Here is an 8,556-nt window from a genome sequence, read left to right as displayed (position 1 = left end):
CCCAGGGTTTCCCTGGGCCAGGGGACACCCTCGGCTGCCGGCTGCTGCGGTGCCGCCCTGACCTAGGGGACACCCTGGGCTGCCAGCTGCCGCGGCGCCACCCTGACCCAGGGGACACCCTGGGCTGCCGGCTGCCACCGGCAGCTCAGACTCCCTCTCTGTCCTAGCAGCAGGGCTGCTCAACCATTTAAAAAAATATTGGGGGGCACTTTTTGGCGCCCCCAAATCTCGGCACCCTAGGCAACCGCCTAGTCCACCTAAATGGTTGCACCGGCCCTGGCTCTAGGCATTTTGCCACCCCAAGCACGGCGGGTAGGCTGCCTTCTGCAGCTTGCCTGCAGGAGGTCCTCAGTCCCGCGGATTCGGCGGCAGCCTGCAGGAGGTCCCCCAAAGCCACGGGACCAGCGGACCATCTGCAGGCACGCCGCCGAAGGCAACCTGCCTGCCACTCTCCGAGCAACCGGCAGAGAGCCCCCTGTGGCTTGCCACCCCAGGCACGCGCTTGGCGCCTGGAGCCGCCCCTGGTTTGGGGTGTGGGAGGTGCTCAGGGCTGGGACAGGGGATTGTGGTGCAGGAGATGGTCAGGGCTCTGGGCTGGGGTGCAGACTCTGGGTTTGGGCTGGGTATGAGCGGTGTGGGGTGCAGGAGGGGCTCCGGGTTTGGGGGGGCTCAGGGCTGTGGCAGAGGATTGGCATGAGGGAAGGGATCAGGGATCTGGGCTGGGGGTGCAGGCTCTGGGATGGGGCCAGGGATGAGGGGTTTGGGGTGCAAGAAGGGGCTCCAGATTTGGGGGGCTCAGGGCTGGGGCAGGGGATTGGGGCACGGGCTTACCTCAGGCAGCTCACAATCACTGGCACAGTGGAGGTACTAAGGCAGGCTTCCTGCCTGTCCTGGCACGGCAGGCCACGCTGCGCCCTGGAAGCAGCCAGCAGGAGGTCCAGCTCCTAGGCAGAGGCACATGGCTCTCACCCACAGGCACTGCCCCCCCCAGCTCTCATTGGCCAGGAACCAGCCAATGGGAGTGTGGAGCCAGTGCTAGAGGCAGGAGCAGTGCACAGAGCCTTGTGCTCCCCACACTCACCCCTAGGAGGCGGACCTGCTGTAGGCCACTTGCGGGGTGCAGCACAGTGTCAGAACAGGTAGGGACTAGCCTGCCTTAGCCAGGCAGCACATGTTGGCAGTGCTGACCAGAGCCATCGCGACTCAGCGCCTTACATTCTGTGACCCAGTACTGGGTCGCAACCTGCAGTTTGAAAACCACTGCATTATAGAGGTAGGCCCAAGTCACAAAACTCACAACCAGATTTGTATCCAAATCTTAACTTCTGCAAAGTTAATGGGAGTTTGGCTTCACCATTCATGTTCAGCCCAGTGCAGAGTTGGGCCTAGGGTGACCACATGTCCCAATTTTATAGGGCGAGTCCTTATTTTGGGGGCTTTGTCTTATATAGCCGCTTATTACCCTCCGCCACCCTCTGTCCCAATTTTTCACACTAGCTGTCTGGTCACCCTGGATGGTCCTGACTCACAAAGTTCAGATCCAGGTTTCTATTCCTTTTATTCTTTGTAAGAAAATAAGAATGGCCATAGTGGGTCAGAACAATGGCCCATCTAGACAAACATCCTCTCTTCCAACAGTTGCCAATGCTAGATGCTTCAAAGGGAATGAACAGAACAGGGCAATTGTCAAGTGATCTGTCCCTGGTCCTCCGTCCCAGCTTCTGGTAGTCAGTGGTTTAGGGACACCCAAAGCATGTTGTTGCATCCCTACCATCTTGGTTAATAGCCATTGATGGACCTATCCTCCATGAACTTATCTAATTCTTTTTTAAACTCAGTTATACTTTTGGCCTTCACAACATCTCATGGCAACGAGTTCCACCAGCTGACCTGTGCATTGTGTGAAGAAGTACTTCCTTCTGTTTGTTTTAAACCTGCTGCCTATTAATTTTATTGGGTAACCTGGTTTGTGTGCTGGTGACAGGATAAATAATATTTCCCCATTCACTTTCTCCATACCATTCATGATTTTATATTCTGCTGTCATATTCCCCCTTATTCATCTCTTTTCTAACCTGGACAGCCCAGTCTTTTTAATCTCTCCTTGTATGCAAGCTGTTCTCCTTCCCTTTTCCAGTGCTAATAAATCTTTTTTTGAGAAGGGGTGACAAAAAGTGCATCCAGCATTCGAGGTGTGGGTGTACCAGGGATTTATATAGTGGCATCATTATATTTTTCTATCTTCTGATCTATCCTTTGCCTAATGGTTCCTAACATTGTTAGCTTTTTGACTGCTGCTGCATGTTGAAGCAATGTTTTCAGAGAACTATCCACAGTGACTCCAAGATCTCTTTCTTGAGTGGTAGAAGCTAATTTAGAACCCATCATTTTGTATGTATAGTTGGGATTATGTTTTCCAATGTGCATTACTTTACACATATCAACATTGAATTTCATCTGCCATTTTCTTGCCCAGTCACCTGTTTTGTGATATCCCTTTGTAACTCTTTGCAATCAGTGTTGGACTTAACTGTCTTGAATAATTTAGTATTGTTTGCAAACTTTGTCACCTCACTGTTTACCCCCTTTTCTAGATCATTTATCATAGAATCATAGAACTTGAAGGGACCTAGTCCAGTCCCCTGCACTCAAGGCAGGACTAAGTGTTATCAAGACCAGTGGTTTTCAAACTGCAGGTTGTGACCCGGTACTGGGTCATGGAATGGAAGGCACTGGGTCGCAGTGGCTCTGATCAGCACTGCTGACTGGGCCATTAAAAGTCCTGTTGGCAATGCTGCCCAGCTAAGGCAGGCTAGTCCCTACCTGTTCTGACACCATACTGCGCCCCGGAAGTGGCCAGCAGCAGGTCTGGCTCCTAGGCGAGGGGGTCATGGGGCTCCATGCACTGTCCCCACTGTGAGCACCGGCTCCCCACTCCTGTTGCCCAGGAAGCAGCCAATTGGAGCTGGAGAGGTCAGTGCCTGAAGGCAAGAGACACGCAGAGCCACTTGTACACCTCTGCCTAGGAGCCGGACCTGCTGCTGGCTGCTTCCAGGATGCAGCATGGTCCGTGGCACCAGAACAGGCAGGAATCCTGCCTCTGCACCCCTGCTATATTGCTGACCGGGAGCCGCCAGAGGTAAGCCCGTGTCCGGAGCCCACACCTCAACTCTCTTCCCCAGACCAAAGCCCCACCCAAATCTGGAGCCCCCCCTGCACCCCAAACTCCTCATCTCTGGCCCCACCCAGGAGCCCTGACCGCCTCCTGCACCCCAACCTCCTGCCCCAGCCCAGAGCCCCCATCCACACCCTGAACCCCTCATTCTCAGCATCACTCTACAGCCCTCACCCCTGCACCCCAACCCTCTGCCCCAGCCCTGAGCCTCTTCCCCCTCCCCAAACCCCTCATCATCAGCTCCACTGGGTCGCAGGCATCAACAATTTTCTTCAACTGGGTTGCCAGAAAAACAAAGTTTGAAAACCACTGATCTAGACCATCCCTAAAAGGTGTTTGTCTAACCAGCTTTTAAAATCCCCAATGATGAAGATTCCACAACTTCCCTAGGCAATTAATTCAAGTGCTTAACCACCCTGACAAGAATTTTTTCCTAATGTCCAACCTAAACCATCCTTACTGCAATTTAAGCCCATTGCTTCTTGTCCTATCCTCAGAGGTTAAGAACAACAATTTTTCTCCCTCCTCCTTGTGACAACCTTTTATGTACTTGAAAACTGTTATGATGTCCCCTCTCAGTCTTCTTTTCTTCAGACTAAACAAATCCAGTTTTTTCAATCTTCCATCATAGGTCATATTTTCTAGACCTTTAATCACATGTGTTGCTCTTCTCTGGACATTCTCCAATTTCTCCACATCTTCCAGAAATGTGGCACCCAGAACTTGACACAATACTCCAGTTGAAGCCTGATCAGCATAGAGTAGAGCAGAAGAATTACTTCTCGTGTCTTGCTTACAATACTCTTGTTAATATATCCCAGAATTATGTTTGCTTTTTTTGCAATAGCATTGCACTGTTGACTCATATTTAGACTGTGATCCACTATGACCCCCAGATCCCTTTCCACAGTACTCCTTCCTAGGCAGTCATTTCCCATTTTGTATGTGTCCAGCTGATTGGTCCTTCCTAAGTGGAGTACTTTGCATTTGTCCTTGTTGAAATCATCCTATTTACTTCAGACCATTTCTCCAGTTTGTCCAGATCATTTTGAAGTTTAATCCTATCCTCCAAAGCACTTGCAACCCCTCCCATATTGGTATCATCCGCAAACTTTAGAAGTTTACTGTCTATGCCATTATCTAAATCATTGATGAAGATATTGAACAGAACCGGACCCAGAACTGATCCCTGCGAGACCTCACTCTTTATGCCCTTCCAGCATGACTGTGAACCACTGATAACTACTCTCTGGGAACAATTTTCCAACCAGTTATGCACCCACCTTATTGTAGCTCCATCTAGGTTGTATTTCCTAGTATGTTTATGAGAAGGTCATGTGAGACAGTATCAAAAGCCTTACTAAAGTCAAGATATACCACATCTACCACTTCCCCCCATCTACAAGGCTTGTTACCCTGTCAAAGAAATCTATCAGGTTGGTTTGACATGATTTGTTTTTGACAAATCCATGCTGACTGTTATTTCTCACCTCATTATCTTCTAGGTGTTTGCAAATTGATTGCTTAATTGTTTGCTCATTATCTTTCTGGGTACAGAAGTTAAGCTGAGTGGTCTGTAATTCCCCAGGTTGTCCTTATTTCTCTTTTTATATATAGGCACTATATTTGCCCTTTTCCAGTCTTCTGGAATATCTCCTGTCTTCCATGACTTTTCAAAGATAATTGCTAATGGCTCAGATATCTCCTCAGTCAGCTCCTTGAGTATTCTAGGATTCATTTCATCAGACCCTGGTGATCTGAAGACATCTAACTTAGGTCTAAGTAATTTTTGACTTGTTCTTTCTCTTATGAATATTTTGAACAGCAGAGGTCTCAGTACAGATCTTTGGGGGACCCCGCTATTTACCTCTTTTCTATTGTGAAAACTAACAATTTATTCCTACCCTTTATTTCCTATCTTTTAACCAGTTACTGATCCATGAGAGGGCCTTCCCTCTTATCCCATGATTGCTTTGCTTAAGCCTTTGGTTAGGGACCTCGTCAAAGGCTTTCTAATATGTAGCTTAATATTTTTATTTTTATGGACCAAGTTGTAACAACTCAATGCACACTGAATAGCACCTTCCTTCAGGATGAGCAGTGCCACTGAAAATAGTGGGGACACTTGTAGAGGAAGGTCTACTCCACGAGTAAGGGTATCAAAAATCTATTTATTAAATATATACCACAAAACATGGAGGTTAATCTTATTCATAGTGCAGATCATATCTTAATAGAGATTGTCTCATGGACATACACCAGTCCCATGCATGATCCCCCCCAGACTTGCTTCCTTATACAATCCACAATTACAGAGACCACCTAGCACACCAGTACTCTTGTCTTCTCCATACCCTGAGGGCTCTGCAGATTCTGCCATCACAGAGTACCACTCTGCAGCACACGAGGGTGCAAAGTCTCCCTACACAGGTTCCTTGCAGGTTGTTCCTGCTCATCCCTCATCCAGCAGGCATGATTCCCCTGCTTTTCTGATCTTGTTTTGAGCATGGTTGGGGCATGGTTTGAGTAACACTGAAGTTTTTCAAGGGAGCTAAAAAACATCATTATAAAAGGCTCCACCACATTAGTAAAATTACCATGCTGTATTTAATTCCAATTTAATTTCATTCTCTTTCTCACACAATCAGTGCTCATTTTATAAATAACATTTGCAGGAGTCTAGCACAACCCTATTCTTAATCTGTGATGTGTACATACTTAGAATACTTTAATAGTGATTCAAGAGGAGTTAAGTATTCCATAACTTTATGAGGGCTTTGGTACATGCTGTGCAGCACTTTCCACGGGTATCCTCAGTACCAAGCATCAGCCAACTGCCAATGATTTTAGCTGCATATGAACAGCACCACTCATGTGTGCCTTGGTCTTGTGCCATTTTAGCTGTTAGCACTAATGATGTCCAAAACCCATCTACGGGAGAGCAGTTTCACCTTTAGCACAGAAAAAAGTTATCATTCATTATTGTAGGATGTCATGGGTTTAAATAAAACAAAATCTTATTTTCTTCTATCCACTGATAATGATAATGTCTAGAGGAGTGATAGATCTCAGTGATAGAGGAGCCAAATTAGCGATCAGCATTACCCAAAAGAGCCACAGTAGTGTAAATTCATTGTTTCATTTTATATCTATATATATATAATTCTCACAGCAAAATGACTGACCAAATATTCTACAATTTGTCAATAATAGTAAAAGCATCCTGATTGGTTAATAGCTTAGGTACGCTCTTAATTAAATCACCATTTTTTAATATTATGTGCTGCAGAGAGCTGCAGCAGACTCATTAAAGAGCCACTTGTGGCTCCTGAGCTTCAGTCTGAGTATCACTGTTCTAGAGCAATTTACAGGTTTCTTAGACCCTAAAGAAAGAGGAGATATTTTGTGTCATTGCTTCATCATGTACCAGCTCCTGTGAGACTACATGTAGTCCAAGAATATTAGAGGTCTGAATCACAAAAGCCATAGGAATATCAAATATTATTGACATTTCTTTGTTCAAATGCTCCATCAAAGGAGACACTACCACCAAATTCTCTCAGAGGAGAGATATTATATTATCTTAAAGAGCATCAGATGGTCTTTTCAACTCATTTGTTGCTGCCGTTAGGAGGCTTGGCTTGTACACACTAATACAAATAGAAATCTGAAAGTATAGGACGTTGGTGGCCTTAACATGCATAGCCACCACCTAACAGCATTCTACTGTAGTTGCCTTGTATCAGTTCACATCCTGAGTTGGGAGGTGGCGGTGAAAGCATGGAGCCAAGAAGTAAATACAAATTAAAAATTGAATTTAATCAAATCTGGACTGAGCTTGTACTTGGTGAAAAGTAGATGCTTGGGGCTTCCATGGAACCCCACCACAAAGTTATTGAGAAGGATGTAAAATGACAAGACCACAAAGAAACACCTAATCAAGAGAATTACATAATCATTACAAACTCTTTTTGATACTGTGGGCTGGGTGCTTTATCTATCAGTTTTTTGTAAGATATTGTCCCTGTACATCGTCTGGCATACAAGGAAATAGTTTCTCCCTTTAACTGAGAAGTGTGTTTGCCTACTGTGATCTTCTGCATAAACATTTTGGAGGAATTCATATACTTTTTAGCTTTTAGGGTAACTTGCAGACTCCTACAAATGTGATTCCAGTGATAGGTTTGTTGATTTTAAAGAAAAAAGGCTCTTTCATGTCAGAATCTGAAATTGTTGCAAACAGACGCTAAAGAAATATGTGACGCCTTGTTATCTTCTTTGAGATGACCAAGGGAGTAAACCTGCACTGGTAGCTCCAGCAGAAGTACAGTAGAAGCCCCATGCTGCCTTGAAGCGACCTGAACTCAGAACTGTAAGCCACTGCAGAAGAGACAGTGGAGCATCAGTTTATGGGCTGAGGAGGGAACCTCCTGACCCTTTTCTAGTTGCATGTGTTGTGGGCTGATAGCCACGCCTACACTATGCCTCTGGAGAGGCAGGGATGTGGTAGGAAGTGACCCAGGGAATAGGCTGGGTGGTACTCTTGTCCAGGTTGCACACCTGAACTGCCTGCCCATGGCCTTGGGTTGAAACCTGGTAGAGCAGGAGGATCTGGGTTCCCCTACTGCCAACCCCTGCATCTGAGCCACTAAGTACCACTGCTAACCCTGGATTTAGGCCACTTTTTGCTATTGCTAACCAGTGCTCTGGCCACTGCAGGATGTGGTTTAGGGAGATGGTCTAATCTCAGGGAGTCAGCGTGCATGAGAGTGCTCCTCTGAGCAGAAAACACCCTCTTCTCTCCATCCCAATCACACTACCCTTCCTTTTCCTTCTCCACCTCTCCTCAGAGCCATTAGGCGCTGGCATCAATTGAATCTTCCTGGCCACCAGGATTAAGTCTGTAACACACCTAGGTGCACTTATATCCATCAAACACTTTGTTGAATAAGTTTAAGCAATTTTGTGCCTTGTACATCCACACGAGAATTTGTTCCTTGCTTCTTATTTGGCTTGTGTATAGATAATCCTTAGTGATGACATTATTTTATATTTTAAATATATTAAACAAATGTAAGATTGCAACTGAAAAATGTTGGTTTCAAAGTAATTAAATTGGTGTATTTTAGTTTAATTTTGTTTCCAGTGTATGTTAAATTATATAAATATTTATTTTAGGGTAAAGAAACTATGTCATCTTGTGCTGGCATCGCATAAGATGGGTTTGTCATGTTTAGAGCACAGCTAGGAAACCTCAGGTGAAAATCAGAGTTCATCAAGAAGTGGTCTTGGTGAGTAATTTCATACTTAGTTCTTATATAATATTTTTCATCCATAAATCTCAAAGCACTTTGCCCCATTTTTAACAGGTAGGGAAATTG

Source organism: Chelonoidis abingdonii, chromosome 2, assembly GCF_003597395.2.
Source record: "Chelonoidis abingdonii isolate Lonesome George chromosome 2, CheloAbing_2.0, whole genome shotgun sequence".
NCBI lineage: Eukaryota > Metazoa > Chordata > Testudines > Testudinidae > Chelonoidis > Chelonoidis abingdonii.
Note: the sequence above shows the minus strand (reverse complement) of the source record.